The following is a 17,808-nucleotide window of genomic DNA, read 5'->3' on the forward strand; positions in this document are numbered from 1 at the left end:
TAAAGTCTATTTTTGTCATATCTCTGCTATCTTTCTGTATTCTTTGGTTGGAGAATTTTTAGAGACTAGGTAGAACTGAAAGCTCAGAGCTCTTGAGACACCTACATTGCAAGTGATTTAAGTAACACTGGAAATATTTGGCAGGCCCAGCTGTATTCAGATGACTAGAGTTGGTGAAATATCATTTATAATGTATAAAAATCAAATTCATAATTTGATTTTTGGGCTACCCAAGATAAAAAGTGAAGTCAGATTTGTGGTTTACTTGTTGGTTTTAATCTGGTCTCTAGTAAGAAGAGCATTAAGTGGAAGCCTCAATCCTTCTAATTTTAACACTTTATCTTGTCTAAAAAAGTCGTGAGTGATGGAATATAATTTCACGAATGGAAAGATACTGTGGAAGAAGGATTAGATATCTGATGACTGCAAGATCCTGGGTATGTTATGTGTGAAGAACATAGTGTTCAGAATCAGACAGACCTGATTGAATGCCACTTCCAGCTGCTTAACTGTGTAAATTTCAGGGTGCCTTAAACTATCACTTCTTAATCTTTACCACTTGGTTTCTTTGTCTGCAATTGGAAAATAATAACAGTAATAACAGTGTGTCTCTTAGTGCTCAGTTCATTATTTCTATCCCCAACGCACAGCCAAGTGCTCAGAATGATAAAGCTTGTTGTTATTGATGGGCTGAAGTTGTTCAAGCACTGGCGATTTAGGGATATAGAGATACACACTAGACTTGAAGTAGAGGACTTGTAAACCTCATAAATGCCCATAATGTAGGAGGGTACCTGAAGAGGGGGAGCACAGAGCCTTTGAGTTTGCTGTTTATGGTGGTTTGAATAAGAATGGTCCCCATAGACTCATATATTTGAATGCTTAGGCATCAGAGAATGACACTGTTTGAAAAGGATTAGGAGGTATGGCCTTGTTGGAGGAACTGTATCATTGGTGATGGGCTTTGGAATTTCAAAGCCCAAGCGATTCCTAGAGTCTCTTTCTTCCTACTGACTTTGGATCCCTTTGTTGAACTCTTGGTTTATTCTTTAGCACCATGTCTGCCTGTGTGCCACTGTTCTCTCTGCCCTGATGATAATGGACAAAAACTCTAAAAATGTGAACAAGCCCCATTAAATACTTCCTTTTATAAGAGTTTCGTTGGTTCTGGTGTATTTTCATAGCTATTTCTGGTGTATTTCATATACTAAGACAGAAATTGGTACCAGGAGTGGGGCATTGCTGTGTTAAGCCTGACTGTGCCTTTTGTTGGGAGGAATATGTAAGGCATTGGACTAGACAAGCAGTTGGATGCTTTCAACTGGCTCCAGTGGACCATACTAGGAGGACTTGGGAGATAGTGGTGCTGAGGGGGATGTGGAATGTAAGACCTGGATCAAAGTGGTCTCAGAGAAGCATATCAGAAAGTGGCCTAGAGACCTTTCTTATGATATTCGGTTGAAGAATGTGGCTGCTTTCTGTCCTTGTCCAAAAAATTCTGCCTGAGGCTAAATTGAAGAGTTTTGTGTTAATGGTGTTGGCATAGGAGATTTCAAGATGGCCTGGTATTGGCTGTGTTGTGTCATTATTAATGATCACTCTTCTGCAGATCTATAATGAAAATGAGCAAGCCAAGCAAGGAAAAATAAAAAAAAAATGTGCAGTTTGAGGAGGAAAGAAGCATTAGGAAGTACTGTGGAACTAACTCCAGTTCTTAGAGAGAGAAATGTTTAAAGAAATGCCTGTTGCTCTAAATGGAATGAAAGGAGTGGTGGTCTCAGGGCAGGACCCCACCCAGCTAAGCTTCCAACTGTGAAAAGGAATTAATGAGAAGGTTAAACAGTGAAAGAAACTTGACAGTTTTTGCCACTTGGTTCTAGCTTTAGAGTCAAGGATATAGGAAAGAGGTTGTGGCATCCCTCTCCATGGCTCAAGAAAACTGATGAGGTTAGGCATGTGTCAGGGATGTCCCTGCATGGAGGCCCAGAGAGGCAATTATGTGAAGCTCAGAAGGTTTAGCCTGGATTTCATCAGAGACCGCAAGATGTTGGAGATGCCAGATTCGCTCAATACCCGCCAGGAAAAGCTGCACACTGGGTGTGGAACTTCCCAAGATAGGGAAGTATGTTGCAGTCGACAAAGCTGAAATTAACTGAATATTTGAAGAGTGCTTTGACATCAGACATGAAGATGCAGAAACTGGAGTTTGTTCTGATGATTTTTCAGTCTTGCTTTGGTCCAGTGTTTCCTCACTATGCTCCCTTTCCTCCTTTTTGGGATGGTAATATAGTTGCCATTCTTTGGAAAATGTATGTTGGAAGTATGTGATCTGCTATCTGATTTTGATTTCACCAGGAGTTATAGCCAAGAGATTATTATAAATAGATTTTAAAGTTGGGATTTTTAAATAGTGCTGGGACTGTGATAGACTATGATGACTTTTGAGACTAGATTGGATACATTTTTGCATTCTGATATGCTATGGGGACCAGAGAGTAGATTATGGTGATTTGAATAAGAATGAACCCCATAGGCTCATCATATATTTGAATACTTAGTTATCAAGGACTGGCACTATTTAAAAGGATTAGGAGGTGTAGACTTGTTGGAGGAAGTGAATCATTGGAGGGGGGCTTTGGGATTCCAAAGCCCATTCCACACCCAGAGTCTCTCTCTCTTGCTGCTCCCTGAAGATCCATTTGTAGAAATCTTAGCTATTTCTCCAGTGTCATGTTTGCCTGTGTGCTGCCATGCTCCCTGCAATGATGATAATAGACTAAAACCCCAAATTGTAAGCAAGTCCCAATCGGATGCTTTATTTTATGAGTTCCCTTGGTAATGTGCCTCTTCATAGCAATAAAACACTAAGACATTGCTCCTATTTTATAATAGTGTGACTTTCTGTATGTTGATAATATAATTATTTTGCTTTCTACTCTCTCATTCATATAGAAATTTGTGTGTGTGTGTGTGTGTGTGTGTGTGTGTGTGTGTAGGTAGGGCTGTTGGCAATAAGAATACAGCATTGCTCGTTTTTGATGAGAGAAAATTTACCTTTCCCTGATAAAAGCTCATTACCAGAGTCTAGATATAGTCCAAATCTAACAGATCCTAAGGAATAGAATCAACGTTGCTTGATTGCAAAGTAGGTTACATGATTTGTTTAAAAATAGCACCAAGAATTTCTGTAATCTGTAGGGTAAAATCCCAATAATTTTTCTGATTAAATTCTATTTCCATTTATATTTTCTAATCAAACACATTGACTCCCTCTGCTAAATCATAATATAATTGGGCCTCTTAGAGAACATTGAAAAACAAGTCAATGAAAAGTTAATCAAGAAAGAAAGTCTAAGTTTTTTCCTCCCTCCCTTCTCTGGCATGAGAAGAAAATTAGTGGATTTACTTGCTGATTTTTTTTTTTACACCATTAGCCAAGTATAATATGGTCATTTAGAACCCTAGGATGATAGATCCACTTTCATTGTTTATATTTTTCCATATCATTTTAAATTTAAAATAGAGTTTAAGTGGGAAAATTCAACACTTGGCATCTGAGAACTTTAAAACTCAGAGCTGTGGATTATTCTCAGTTTTGATTAGGATCCAGACTAGTGAGAACGTGACTGCTGGTGGCGTGTGGATGGCACGTGTGTGGATGGCACGTGTGTGGATGGGTGCGGAGAGCGAAGTGTGTGTGGACTAATGGAGCTCTACTTTCCTGTTAGTGGTTGCAGAAGTTTAATTCGTGTCTTCCATAAATGATTGCTCTTCTTGAAAAATTGAAAATACATTAATCAGATTTATCCATCAGGATTTATTAGAATATTATCACTGAGCAATGAAAAACTCAAAGTTAGATGAATGTGGACGTGTACATAGAACTGACATCTGTGACCCAATGTTATTTATTTTCAACTTTTAATTAGATAACAGATGTTGGCTACTTTTCCTTGTGTGAATGTTTGCTTTATAGAAGAAAGAGAAGCCTATTTCAGTAAAATGTTCCAATGCTGTTTCAGTTTAATTGACTTGATATCACGCATGCTGTACAACTGAACAAACAGTGTGTTTTGCTAACGTTATGCTTTTTTTCCACACACATGCTGCCATGTTTGCTTTAGTTGTAGAAATAAAAGTGTTTGTGACATGTTCTCTCCAAAATCCATTCTCCACATTTGAGTCTGAGATGCTGTTTTAATGCAAATCTGAGTTTTTACTCCCTTCAGAAGCCATACCCGGGCCCTGATATATGTCTTAAAAATTACAAAGGAAAACAAACATTAGCCGGGCGGTGGTGGCGCACGCCTTTAATCCCAGCACTCGGGAGGCAGAGGCAGGCGGATCTCTGAGTTCGAGGCCAGCCTGGTCTACAAGAGCTAGTTCCAGGACAGGCTCTAGAAACTACAGGGAAACCCTGTCTCGAAAAAAACCAAAAAAACAAAAAACAAACAAACAAACAAACAAACAAACAAAAAACCAACCAAACAAACAAACATTAAATACCCCAATACCCTAGTTAAAGTAGTCAAGTTGCATTTTGGAAAAAAGACCACACTCTTTCCCTTGCCAGTCAGGGATCATGATGCTGGACCTTGCTGAGCTGTGTTCACCTTCGATCACTCCTCTTTATCCCAAATCTACATTAAGAGGGGAATGCTTTTAACCTGTTCTAGTTTTAATGTTTATAATAATTATTTTCATGATTCTGAATAATATGTAAATATCACTTCACAGTATTTCCATTTTAGACCTTCATTTTTCTTTTAATGGATAAAAATTTAAATCATCTGTGTCTTTATTTTTTGCCCAACTTAAAAAAATAAGTGTGTGTGAGTGTGTATAATGTTTGTATGTTTGTGTGCTGGTGCTTTATTCTGCCACAAGAGGGCATCACATCCTCTGGAACTAGAATTGCCCAGTGTGGGTGCTGGAAACTGAACTTGGGTTCTTCGAGAGAGCAGTATGTGCTCCTGACCACTGAGTCATCCACCCAGCCTCTTACATCCCAAGATTTAAATATAATTTTTAAAATTATTTAATTAATTTTTTACATACCAATCCCAGTTCCCTCTCCCTCCTTTCCTCCTGATTCTGCCCTTCCCCCCACCCCACCTCCCATTCGCTCCTGAGAGAGGGTATGGCCTCCACTGTGAGGCTGAGCAAGGTGTCTCTCCATAGAGAATGGGCTCTACAAAGTCAGTTCATGCATTAGAGTTAGATGCTGCTCCCACCACCGGTGGCCCCATGTACTGCCCAAGCCCACCATTGTCACCTGTACTCAGGGGCCTACTATGCAGGGTCCCCAGCTGTCAGTGAGGCGTCAGTGATCTCCCACTAGCTCGAGTCAGCTGTTTCTGTGGGTTTCCCCGTCATGTCATGACCTCTCTGTTCATGTTATCACTCGGTCCCTCTCTTCGCCTGAAGCTCAGCCCACTGGTTTGTCGTGGATCTCTGCATCTGCTTCATTTATTTCTGCAAGAGGGTTCTAGCTTCTCTGGGGTTGTGGACTATAGGCTTGTTATCCTTTCCTTTATGTCTGGTATCCACTTATGAGTGAGTACGTACTATATTTGTCTTTCTGAGTCTGGGTTACCTCATTCAGAATGTTTTTTTTTTTCTAATTCTGTCCATTTGCCAGCAAATTTAAAGATTTTTTTTTTAAATCACTGAATAGTACTCCATTGTGTAAATGCACCACATTTTCTTTATCCATTCTTTGGTTGAGGGATGTTTAGGTTGTTTCCAGGTTTTGGCTATTATGAATAATGCTTCTATGAATATAGTTGAGCAAATGTCCTTGTGGTGTGATTGTGCCTCTTTTGGGTATGTGCCCACAAAATTATTGCTGGGTCTTGAGGTAGGTTGTTTCCTAATTTTTTGAGAAATAGCCATACTGATTTCCATAGTGTCTGTACATGTTTGTATTCCCACCAGCAATGGAGGAGTGTTCCCTTTACCACACACTCTCTCCAGCATAGGTTGTCATCAGTTTTTTGATCTTAGCCATTCTGATTAGTGTAAGATGGTATCTCAGAGTTATCAGAAAATGGAAAGATCTCCCATGCTTATGGGTAGGTAGGAATACCATGGTAAAAATGACAATCATACTCAAAGTAATCTACAGATTCAATGCAATACCCATCAAAATCCTAGCACAATTCCTCACAGGCCTCAAAAGAACAATACCAAATTTCACACAGAGAAGCAAAAAATTCAGGATAACCAAAATAACTCTGTACAATAAAGGAACATTTGGAGGCATCACCATCCCTGACTTCAAATTTTATTATAGAGCTATAGTAATGAAAATAGCTTGGTATTGGCACAAAGACAGACAAGTGGACCAATGAAATTGAATCAAAGACCCTGATATTAACCCACACACCTATGAACACCTGATTTTTGACAAAGAACCTAAAATATAAAATTAAAAAAAGAAAACATATTCAACAAATGGTGCTGGCATAACTGGATGCCGACATGTAGAAGAATGAAAATAGATCCATATCTATCCCCATGCATAAAATTCAAGTCCAAATGAATAAAAGATCTGAACATAAAACCAACCACACTGAACCTCATAGAAGAAGTGGGAAGTACCCTTGAACGCATTGGCACAGAAGACCACTTCTTAAATGTAACACCAGTAGCGCAAACACTGGGAGCAACAATTAATAAATGGGACCACCTGAAACTGAGAATATTCTGTAAAGCAAAGGACACAGTCAATAAGACAAAACAGCAGCCTACAGAATGAGAAAAGATCTTCACTAACCCCATATCTGACAAAGGGTTGATATATACCATGTGTTTTGACTGTTTTCTCTCCTCTACCCTCTCCTTTTCCCATTTCCCTTCCCATTATTCCCAGTCTTACTTCTATTATCATGATATATATATATATATATATATATATATATACATACACACACACACACATATATATACATATATATCCATTATATATTCACACACATGTATATGCCCATTTCTGTCTGTCTGTCTGTCTGTCTCTCTTTGGAAAAGGAAGCCTTAAAAGAGAATGGGTTTCATATATCTATATAATATGTAACCTATGATACACAATGAAAGAAACATCTGATATTTGTCTTTCTGATTCTGACTTATTCCACTTAATATAACGATCTCCAGTTGCATCTCTTAGAATAATTTATTCTTTTTATGGCTTCCTTGTGTGTATGCACCATATTTGTCTGTTTATCTTATGGCCAACACTGAGGCTGATTCCATAACCGATTCATGAGTATGACTAGAATGTGTAAGATGAGCTGCAGTGGTGGTGAGTAGACAGAGCCATTGCGATGGCTTACATTAGTTATTTTTCTTACTGATGTGATGAAATACCCAATCAGAAACTACTTAAGGGAGGAGAGATTTATTTATTTTGCTATAGATTCAGGGGATATACTCTACCATGACAGGGAAAACATGGTGGCAGGTGGCTTCTGCTTACGTCCTAGTGAACTGTAGGGAAGGAATGCTGGAGCCTTTTTTGTTTGACTCAGTCCAGGATCCCAAGCCATGTGAGGTGCCTCTCGTAGTCAGAGTAGATTTGACTTTCTCAGTTAATTCTTCCTGGAAGTCCCATCATTCACACACAAAGGAATGCCTCACTAGTGCCCTATGTGTGCATGCAATCCAATCAAGCCGACAATTGAAATTCTACTGCCGTACTAATTAGGAAGCAGCAATCGAGTAGTACAGAGCAGACATGGTAAAGTCTTCTAGGTGGTGGCTGTGCAGGGAAGTGAGCAGATGTGAAGTGTCTTATTAAAATCAGTGAAATCAATTTGAGACAATTTGAGGATGTGTGAGGAATTTAAAGGAGATATTTTTTAAAAAATCATAACAGTAGATATATTAGAAATATATATATTATATATATATTAGAGTTTTGACAAAAAGGGCAAGCCTTGGTGGGTGGATTGTTGTCTGAAGTTTCTGTCCCAAAGAAACATATGGAGGTCTACATTAATTTTATAACTGATTGGCCCACAAGCTCAGGCTTCTTATTAACTCATAACTTATATTAGCCCATTATTCTTGTCTATGTTACCACGTGGCTTGGTACCTTTTTCGGTGAGGCAGTCACATCTTGCATCCTCTGTGTCTGGGTCACAACTGAGCTTTCTTCTCCCAGAATTCTCCTCTTTTCATTGCCCCGCCTTTACTTCCTGCCTGGTCACCACACCTTTACTTTATGCCTGGCTACTGGCCAATCAGCATTTTATTAAACAAGTACAAGAAACAAATCTTTACAGGTTAAAACCATTGTCCCACAGCAGTGGTTGACTTTTACTGTCTTAGCCTAGTATAGTTGTTGCAGATTAATTTCCCTCCCTTCCTTCACTCTTAGGCTACTGTTTCTCCCATGGGATCTCTCCTCTGGGATGAGCCAAAGGGGAAACAAATGAGGATGAGATGGAAAAGAGGAATGAGATCCACAAGGGAATCATTGCCATCCTTCAGTGAATATGGGCTTTTGAGTTCTGCATTAGGAGTAAAAGGAAACAATAGTTTCCATGATTACTCACAGCAACTTTTAAGCTTTGAATATTTAGTTATTTTCTGTAAATGCCCGAGGAATGGACCCACGGGTCTGTTGAGATGGAAAATCACTAGGTTCTAGGCTCACTGTGGTGGTAGCATGTGGGTGTGTTAGAACAAAAGTGTCCTAATGAGCAGACAGTAACAAAAATGAATTTATTTCTGAGCAAAACCTGGGCTTGAGCTGGTGAGAACTTGTTTGCTGCCGTAGTTCTGTGGCCTGTGTCATAGATATCTGATCCATATCTGCTGTGTGTTTTTGCAATAGTGGCATTTCATTTGATACACTGTCTAAAAAGGAGTCAGTCTTAAGAGTTTTACAGCATCCTGGCAGGAATGAACTGGTCTTAGCGTGCTCATTTGTAATATTCCTTAGTGACTTAGATGTTGGAACCCAGGCTTTGATATCAACCGCATGAATAAATTACATCATGTTGCCATAGTAAAAGCACCAGGTTAGAATTACAAGTGATTCTGGCCAAATGGAAAAGAGAGTTCAAAATGGAGTGATTTCAAGAGTCAATAGAATCTGCGAGATGGATGCTCTGTGATGGAAATAATTAGATATTGAAATGAAAAGAGGCCGCGGACTGAGAGCCCGTGGATGGCAGCTACAGCAGCTCTGGAAGACACCAGTAGGCTGGTGCCTCATGTCATCTCGTAGGTAACAGCGGTTACTAACTACATGCCTGCCCTAATGGGAGAGGCCACACATCATAACACACATCACAGTCAAAGGCCACGTTTATCTACGTGATAGCTTTGTTGGCTTTTGACCGTGGCAATAATGGAGCTATTATTTAGTATTAAGGTGCAATAGGTATGATATGGTTATGGTCTCTGTATATAACCCATCATGACATGTTATATTTGCTATTTATAGACACAGCATCCAAAGGAGTCCATACTGACCATAAGACAGTCAAATAGAAAGGTAAACATCTCAATGAAGTTCTAAAATTAGAGCTTCGTCCTCTTTACAGTCAAGATACAGATGGTCAGGAAAAGTGTTTATCAGTTCTTATGATTTTGTTGATTGCTTTCCGGTGAGCTGGATTTCTGTGTATAGTTCTCTACCTTCTGCATTAGTATTAGGTATTTGCATGTTGTAGACATGATAAACTAGTTCTCAGTTTTTGTTGATCTGTTCCTCTGATCAAATACATTTTACCCTGTGCTCCTAAAGTTGAGATTGTTTCTTTTTCTCTGTTCTCTATGTATAGTATTCCTCTGAGATCTTAGGAGTTGGCTTGGTGATCATGAATGCCTTAGTTTGTCCTTATTTCCCCACGAAATTAAAGAAAAATTTGCAGAATACAGCATTTGTGGATGACAGCTACTTATTTTCAGGGCTTAAAATACAATATTCTTCAGTTTCCTGGATTATAATATATTATTTATTTATTATTTTTTAAAATTTTATTTCCTTATTAATATCTGAATGTAAAAATTCTAACTGGATTTGGGCCTTGTCTAGATGATGGTTTTGCCCTGAGTGTAGGACTGCCTCTCTCCTACCAGGGTGGCCTTGCGTACTTTTGGATGAGGTTTCTCCTCCCCAAACCCTCCTCTTGTCTGGAAGCTCTTTGTATTTTCCCTTGGGTGTATTTCTAGGAGATGACTTGCTGGGCTTTAGGAAATGGCACCCTTTCAGTCAGGCACTGTAAAATCCTTCTAAAGCGATCATGTCAGCTTCAAGTCCTGGCAGCTGCAGTTCCTCATAGCTTCATAGCTTTGTCAAAAGCCTTATGATTAGTATTTTGTCAAGCTGGTAGGTGAATATTTTTTAAATTTTAGTTTGCATTACTTCAACAGTTAACAGCACTGGGAATCTTCATATGCTTATTTTCCATTTGTGTAATAGTAATGCTAATAATGACTGTGAAAGTATCTGCTTAGATTTATTCTCTATTCATCTACCAGACTTTAAAAAATAGATTTGTGAGAATGTGTTACAAGTTCACAAATAAACTCTTATCTCTTCCCTTAATGTGATTAGGAATGTGTCATTCAGAATTATATTTTATTGGACCATTCTTACTTGATAGTTGGCATTTTGTTAAAAAGTTTCTTCTACGACATTGTGGTACAAGTATATCTTTACATATTTCTTTATAGAGCTTCATAATTCTGTCTGTTCACATTTCACCTTAACTTTAATGGTTTATTTTGCAAATGTGCCTACGAAATAGTTTGTCATTTTTATGAGGTTCATTAATCTTTTGACTCTCTAAAGATAAAACACACTGGAAGCATTTTCCGGGAATGATAAAATTATGTAATATAACTTATCCATATCAGTGGCTTATCCAAGATGTTGTATCATTTTTAACATTAAATTCCTCTAGATTCTAGCACTCCTTAGTTTCATGTGTAAATTTTCACTGGCATATGCTTTCCGTACTCAAAGTAATGGAATAGATGAAATTACCATGCCAGCTTAAACTCTTAGGGTATAAGTGTAGGCATATTCAACAGTGACCTCAGGCTAATTCAAGAAAAATTACTGTAAGTATTTAGTTATTTTTAAAATAAAGTGCTATAAAGGCAAGCCAATTAGGGAAACATAAAAGACAATGTTGGGATTTGACACCCGTGCATTGACCCCTGACTTCTCAGAATCCCATGAGAAATAAATTTTTATCATTTGTAAATTAATCGAGCTGCGGTACTTTGTTGGCGCAGCACTGCCAGGACTAAGACAGAGTTGCTTTGGATGAGGGCTGAGAGGTGACGTCAAAGATGAGACTGAAATGACAAAGGGAGCCTCTGAAAATCTCGAAATGGATTCCAAGCAGAGAGGAACTCTGGGAAAGTGTTCCTGGAAATCGGAAAAGTGAAAGGCCCTACCATGGATTGGTTGGACACAGCCTGATAGTTTGTTTTATCTGTCACTTTGGCACAACCTGGGATCACTTGGGAGAGAATATCACTGCAGAGTTATCTAGACCAGGCTTTCCTGAGGGGGTTGTCTTCATTGTTACTCGATGCAAGAAGACCACACCACCGTGCTTCCTGAGAAGCTGAGGACTGAAATTAAACAAGGAAGCGTATATGTTCATTTCTCTTTGCTCTTGACTGTGGATGTGATCTGACCAGCTTGCTCAATGTCCTGTTTTCTTTACTTTCTCAAAATAATGGATTCTAATCTGGGTCTGTGTGAGAGGAAACCCTTGAGATATTTCATCACGGCAACAGGAATGGAACTAGGGCGGATAGTACCACAGGGATAGTGTGGTTGCATATCTGCGCATTTCTAGGTTGTATGTGAAAGTGTTTTCAGATGGTTTTAAATCTTTCAGTTTTAACTTGATATATATTTAATATTCTCTACTGTTATCATATAATGTTTCTCAGCTACTCTACTCAAACCTCCCTCCTGGCTCCTACTTAGTTCTTCTTGCTTATTTATTTTCTTAGACTGTCTGATATCGGGGCTTTTAAATTGAGGTTAGATAGTCAGAGAACTACAACTCATTTTTGCATTTTGTATTTTAGCACTAAAACCTGTGTCTCCGTACCATTTGCCATTGGGCTGCATCTGGTACCTTAGGTCCAGCTGCTGGAAAAAGCAAGTGTTTACCCTTTTGGTGAAATGCTTTAGGGAGCTTAGTGAATTTTTCTCCCATGTAGCCTCTGTCATGTCAGAGCATCTCCAACCTACCCTTCAGATCTGCTGACCACACCTAATTCCATCTATTTGTCAGAAAAATATGAAATTTTATTTATGTGTATTTCTTTTCTCATCCTATCCTAAAGTTATCAGAAACATTAATAGGTAAAGCAAAGAACTTAATCATAACGAGAATTTCAACATAAAAAGACAACAGGAGTAGATATGGGTGATATTACCCTATCTGGGACTACCTGATTTGAGCATGAACGTGTGTACTGTAGTGTGCTTTGTACAGCTCATGCCTATATAGCTTTATCAGTTTAAGTGGCCCACTATCAGCATTATTATTAGTGTGTGTGTGTGTGTGTGTGTGTGTGTGTGTGCATGTGTGAAAATAAATCTCTTATTATTTCAAGGAGGTAATACTGTAGCCCACTACAACAAAGCAATTGAGAATGGCCAGTGGTTTTGAGAAAAGCCTCATGCTGTGTCTCCAGGCTCTTGTCTGCCTGTTCCCACAAGGTGGGGACAGTGCCGTAGCTTGTGACCGACTATAGCAGTGGACAGATGGCCAAACTCAGTACCCTAGTGACTGTGAAAGGGCCAAGGCAGAGGCAGAAGAGACACCAAGACTCAGTGCACTGGCAGTGATTGTTCTACCAATGGAGGTGGCTGTCCCCACAGTGGCCAGGTTGCATAGAATTTGATTCTCTATCAGTGAGCCCAGAGTGAGCAGGATAGGAATAAATTTTTTTAATTAATTTATTTTTATCTTTTTAATTTTTATTTTTTTAAACAAAACATCTTTTCTCATTTTACATGCCAGTCCCAGTCTCCACTCCCTCCCCTCCCCCGGCTCCCTCCATCTTCCCCTCACCCCCTCCTCAGAGAGGGTAAGGTTTCCCATGGGAGCCAACAAAGTCTAGCACATTGTTTTGAGGCAGGACCAAGGTCCTCCCCACTACGTGGGGTTGGGGGGAAAAGGAAGGGCTGAAGGGAGGGAGGGGAGAAGGGGAGCAGGAGGAGAACTCGAGGGAATGGGATGGGGGGATGGTCAAGATGGAGGAAGGACAAAGGGACAACAAGGAAAGAGATATCTTGATTGAGGGTTATGGGGTTAGCGAGAAACCTGGTACTAGAGAAATTCCCAGGAATCCATAAGGATGACCCCAGCTAAGACCCTAAGCAGTAGTGGAGAGGGGGCCTGAACTGCGGGGAGACGGAAACAGAAGGATTCTGGTCTGCCTGGAGGAGGAGGGACTCTGCTGGTTCAGGTCGGAGAGGCAGGGACGGGGCACTGGGTTCTCTAGTTGGTGTCAGAATCTGAGGGCTCCCCATCTTCACACTCCTTAAAGCCTGGGACTGGCTTCTGCAGAAACTGTGCAGTGGTCTGGGTCACCTAGTCGGGTTCGTTGTTGTGTACAGGATGAACCGGCTGCAGAGTGTTCTCGGGCACACCTGTGACCACATTGTGCAGCATGGCTCCTTTGCCGAAATGCTGGCAGCAGACAAGAGGTTCAGGCAGTAGCAAGTATGGCAGGAGTCACGTGACTTGCTAAGTTTGTCCAGCAGACACCCTGCCCCCCAAGTTGGGTACCGGCAGCATGTCAGGATACACACCTGCAGGGTCTGCTGAGGGAACCTCTGGTGGCTCATGCTGGGAACAGGGTCACCTTGCTCGGGGCAGCGGGGGCAGGAACCCTGACTGCCAGGTGTGGCAGCCACCCACCAGCTTGGTACAGAGGCCCTGAAATCCCCCTTCAAATGGCATCGGTCGCCTTGTCACACATTGTTATATGCTCTTCAGGTTCAACGAGCATTTTTTTTCCTTGGGGGTTACAAGCCTAGGCAACCACAGAAGGTGTGGCCACCATGGGCTTCCATCATTGGCTCCGTGCTGCTGCGGTCTTCCCAGTTCGGGCACCTCGCTATTCGTTCTGAGAGGTCTGGAGTGATGATGGTGGTCCAAGAGACCACCGAGGTGGTCTATCACACTTCCAACGCGCACGAGAAAGGTCACCAGGCTGCTCTGGGAATACAAACACGGAGGCAACATCTTTGTTAATGACGTTGTAGGCCTCCTCCATATCAAGATGCGTTTTTATTGACAGCGGCAAGCATAGGTACAAGGTGAGGATATTGCCCGAGGCCTTCAAAGCCACCTCTGGACTTTGACGCAGTTTCAGGAATGGACACACACGTTTCAGAGGGTTAGTCCATCACCATCATGGCAGGGGCATTGTGGGTGCATGGTGGCACTCATGGTACTGGAGCCATAGCTGAGAGTTATAGTTTTTTTTTTTTTTTTTTTTTTGGTTATTTTGAAGTATAGCTAAATACCTTTATCATGATCAGCACTTCTGAAATTGTTTGTGGTGAGAACACTTAAACATCTATTTCTAAGAGTACAACACCTTGCTATTAACTATAGTTACCACGTTGAACGATAGAACCCTTGCACCGATTTCTCCTGCTAGCTGAAATTTTGTACTTTCTTAACCCAGTCCAGATAAGCCAGCCTGGTTCACATGACAAACGAGGAAACTGAAGTTTATAAGACTTCACAGGTGACAAAGTGGGTTTGAAATAACCCGAATAAGTGGCTGGCTAGAGCCGTTTGGTATAATCTGAGCAAATCTGAAGACACTGTCTGCTGTTTGGCCCGCTTCATAGGCGTTCTATTTAAATGTGTGTGTGTGTGGCATTTTAAAATATGTGAAGATAGTTTCAGCAGCATTTAAACTTGACATTTAGTTTTTATTCTTATGTACAGTGGGGGAAAACTTTAAAGACTCCAGAATAGCTTCTTAGTATCTTGCTATCCTGCCCATGTATAGTTGTGCTCTGATTGTCTTGTGTGATCTGAAGAAAGTTACCTAGTCCCCTGGGTCTAATTAAGAATTTATGTTGGTAAATGTTTAAGTGGCAAACTGTTAACATTTGGGAATTATATATTTATTGATTTAAAAGCAGCTAAGTGTGTATTATGCAGTCATTACACATGTAAATCTGCAAACAGGATCTGCTTTATTTAGCATATTTTAAGCCACATTTAAATGTTTGTTACAGTGCATTTATTCTTTTGCAGTTTGCCTTTTATGGCTCATTATTATGAGATCTCTGCTTGTGGACCCACATGGCCTTTGTCTTCAGATTTCTCCCTTAGTTGTACAGTATTGAAGTGTGCTCCGCTGTTAGCTTCCTCATCCCCTTGTTGACAGATATTCAAGATCATCCCCTTGTTGACAGATGTTCAAGATGCCTCCACGTTGGCTTTAGTCCTCCATGGAGACCAGGTCAGCTTCAAACTCAAGTTTTTTCTTACTCAGCCTCCTTAAGTGCGAAGAAACCTTGCCTAGAAACCGTTGGCAATTTCTGTAGATTAAACACAAACTCATAGAATAACTGGGCTATGGTCTCTATCTTCAGGTTTATTAGGGTAGGAGTACTTTAAAATATGTCACTTTCAGGACAATGGATGAAAGATATTTTCATTCCTTCTTCTTGATACATGTGAAGTTATTAGACTTAAAATTATTGCCTATTTGATGGGTGTTATGTGGTAAATTGTGTTGCCCTTATCCTACAGTGTTGAAGTCCTGCCCTAAGTATGATGGTATTTTGGAGATCACACTGGAGATTGAACCCAGGGTTTAACGCATACCCAGAAAGTGAAGCAAGAGCCACTTAGCTGCATCCCCGGTCTTTACAAGTTTCTTATTTCAATATTTATTTTTAGTAAAAAATCTCTCTCTCTCTCTCTCTCTCTCTCTCTCTCTCTCTCTCTGTGTGTGTGTGTGTGTGTGTGTGTGCGTGCATGTTGGTTTGTGTATGTGAATGCAGGTGGCTGTGGAGTCCAGAGGGGCTATCTGATCCCCAGGGGGTAGGGTTATGGATTATTATGGCCTGCCCAGTGTGGGTACTGGGAACTAAACTTAGGTTTAGTTCAAGAGTAGTGTAATCTCTGATCACGCTTGCATTGCCTTTACAGCTCCTAATTTTATTTCTGTGATTATATATACATTGCAGGAAAAGGGAGTTCTTGTGACGGTTTTAGACACGTATGCCATTTGCTTTTGGTCACTTTCTCTTATTTTCTCTTGTTCGTCCTGTGAAGTGCTCACTGCCTTCTTCTTTCGCATCCTCCCTTATATTTTCCTGTTCTAGTTTTTCAAAAGCTAGACTTCACATATGAAAGAAAATGAACAATATTTCATTTTCTGACTTCTTTTGTGTAACATGCTGGCATCCAAGTCTATCTATTTTCTTGAAAATAATATAACTTTGTTCTTTTTCTAGTTTTTTAAATTTTGATTAATAGGGATTCTGTATTGTCTTTAAATATTTTGTTATGGATACTTCATAGACTGAATATTTATACCTCCTTCAACTCTGTATGTTAATGCTATGTGGAGGCCCTTAGGTGATTGGCAGGTGGGGGGAAGTCCAAGTGACCCCACGAGAGAGATAGCAGAGAGTTTTCTCCTTCTGTCACCTTAGAATGGCGAAAAGATGCCTGCTGATGAACCAAGAAGTGGGGTTCAATAGACATCAATCCATCGGTCTTATCTTGTATCCCACACCCTCCCAAGACTGTGCCAAATACATGGTTACCATTTGTCTGCCATTCAGTAAACTGGAGTTTGTTAGAGCAGCCACAAGTCTAAGATGAATGTGTGACTTAGGTAATTTTTTACCCTATATGCTCTACTGGAAAAAGAAAAAGCAAATGCAGTCTGTGGTGCTTGTTTTGTTTAAAATTATGGCTTTTGAAGCAGAAAACTAAGTCTCCTGTAGCCAGCTTAATCATTATTTTTCTTAATTATAGACAATGCCTATATGTTGTTTATAGAATATTTTCCTGTTCAAAATGAAAAAGATAATTCTTTTGCTAAAAAAGTTTTAAAATTTTACTTTTGAAATTTAGTTCTTAATCTTTTTTTTTTGTTTTTTTTTTTTGAGACAGGGTTTCCCTGTAGTTTCTAGAGCCTGTCCTGGAACTAGCTCTTGTAGACCAGGCTGGCCTCGAACTCAGAGATCTGCCTGCCTCTGCCTCCCGAGTGCTGGGATTAAAGGCGTGCGCCACCACCGCCCGGCCTTAATCTTATTTGAAGTTTGTATGTGTATATTAAAGAACTCATACTTTGGACATGAGACACCATACTTGGAAGGGCTTTACAAAGGTAATTAAGAAGTCATGAGGATTATTCATAATCTACTATGATAGGTGACTTTATACTTTGACTTGTTTATTGGTCAATAGCCAGTCATTTATCACTTATTCTGTATATTATACTCAAGATGACAAGTGTGGTCAGAGCAAGTGCTGCATCAAGGCTGTGCCCCATTTCCACATTTCAGTAACCCCTAACAACTGCCCCAGTAGGGAGGTATGAGCTATTATTTACAGATGCACAATCTGCAGGTTAGGGAAGTGAAATACTTGGTTTGGGAATACAATGTAAACTGTGGAGTTTAGACTTGAATTAGGTCTTTAAATATGCATTAAAGATACAGTATAGTTATTGAGATATTTACTAGTTAATGATTATAACGTAGAATCAGTTTATCAAAAGCTGCTGTATGAATATCTGTGTGGTGGCACAGATATCACCGTGAGG

At 40.0% G+C, this 17,808-nt stretch overlaps 1 pseudogene; it reads right to left on the bottom strand.

Annotated features, from left to right (window-relative positions):
* Positions 1-13,493: 13,493 nt before the first annotated feature.
* On the bottom strand, positions 13,494-14,071 carry LOC119802515 (annotated as a pseudogene).
* Positions 14,072-17,808: the final 3,737 nt, after the last annotated feature.

This window comes from Arvicola amphibius, chromosome 12, assembly GCF_903992535.2.
Source record: "Arvicola amphibius chromosome 12, mArvAmp1.2, whole genome shotgun sequence".
NCBI lineage: Eukaryota > Metazoa > Chordata > Mammalia > Rodentia > Cricetidae > Arvicola > Arvicola amphibius.